The sequence below is a fragment of the Condylura cristata genome, unplaced genomic scaffold, assembly GCF_000260355.1.
Source record: "Condylura cristata isolate star-nosed mole 26May11 unplaced genomic scaffold, ConCri1.0 scaffold00015, whole genome shotgun sequence".
Taxonomy (NCBI): Eukaryota; Metazoa; Chordata; class Mammalia; order Eulipotyphla; family Talpidae; genus Condylura; species Condylura cristata.
In genome coordinates, this window is record NW_004567116.1 from 51,329,019 (window position 1) to 51,330,760 (window position 1,742).

A 1,742-nucleotide genomic window follows, 5' to 3' on the forward strand; every position below is an offset into this window, starting at 1 on the left:
TTTTTTTTTTTTTTTTGTCTTTTTGCATTTAGAAATTAAGACTCCTGTTCAACTCCCTGTACTTTTATGTTTAGCCTTCTGGTATTCCCAATGTCTTCAAAGAACAAAAACTTTCTTCATTTTTTTAATCATTTTTATTTTACATTTTGGTAATTGCTGGAATTTTTCCTTCAATGTGCTGATTCTATGAGATTGTGTTTGTATTTTTATGATTTTTTAACATAGACAAAATTTAATTTGGTATGAAGACATGCAACTCTCTTATTGTAAAAATGTCTTTCAGACAGTCAAGAAACATGTGATAAGTCAATCTTAGGAATATACAGATAACACTGATTTGGAGCTGAATGCCCAGTTGCTATCTTTCAACTTTGCCAAAATTTACAAGGCCAACCAAGCCAGAGTAATATAAAAGTCAGGTCTTAAACCAAACCATACCGGGTCTTGAAGAAAGAATTTTGATATGCACAACCCAGATTAGGCATCACTGTGGACAGCAGAAGTCATAGGAACATAGGTCAGAAGCTGAAATTTATGGAAAGTCAACTGTATCTCCTGTTAAGTGTTAGGCAAGTAAAGATGAGCTCAAGACAACTTAAGTCCCATGGGGAAGGTAGTAACTCTGAAAAGCATCTGCTAAAACCTCTGGCCACTGCTGGCCACCTCTAAAGTTAGTTTTTGTTTATTTTTATTTTTTAATGTATTTACATTTATTGATATATAATTTTCTATCTCATTAATTGAACTTTTCATTTGCAACATTCAGTTTGGATTTTTTGTTTTAAGGTCCTAGGTAACAAAGTAGATCTTCATGATTAAAACCACAAGCCACCTACAGGGAAAAATACCAAATAAATTTAAAGCCTGCAGCACAAAAAAAAAAAAAAAAAGAAAGACATATCTTCAATAATCAATCTTAATGTCACAAGAATGGAATATCAACAATGAATTCACAATAAATATTATGAAAAACAACTAGGTTAATCAAATCTAACACAAAACAAAATATTAATGGAATAACAAAGGAAATGCAGGGGGTTGAAGCACAGCACTAAGAAGCTAAAGTCACTTCAGCATGAGTTTGATCCCTGCCCTGGAGGTGACCCATATGGCGTGGCAGACCTCTCCTGATCCGCCCACTGCTCCCCTCAGCAGTGTATTTGGTGTATTCATGAAGAAAAGGGACTGTTTGGAATGGGGTTTCTATCAGTCACTGTCTTGGTAGAGATGCTCAAACTCTGTCTGTAATCTCTCACTGGACTCACACTCCTTGTGACTACATGTATTCTCTATCTAAGCACAACAGCATTGAGAGACCAGACCCCACTTCCAAACTCAGATACATGTATCTATAATTGGTAGTAATTTTCTTGATTACATAGCTCCTTTCATCTTCCAGGAGTGACAAAGGAGTGACTTGTATCTTCCAAACTCAGATACAAGTATCTATAATTGGTGGTAGTTTCTTAGATTACATAGATCCTTGAATCTTCCAGGAGTGACAATAGGAATTCAGACTCTCATGCTTGTGTCTACTTAAACTGCTGAGATTCAGTGTCACCTAGATTTGGCAGATAGTGTGTATCAGCCCCTCCTCTGAGAAAGAGTGCACAAGAGTTTCAAAAAGGTTTGGCTTTAGAAAATTTTCCCTTTCCCTTCTTATATGTGATTTGCACTGATGCAGGTGTGTACCCTGTCAGAAATAGTTGGAAAACAGATTTTCTAACTTGTTGCAGCTTGAC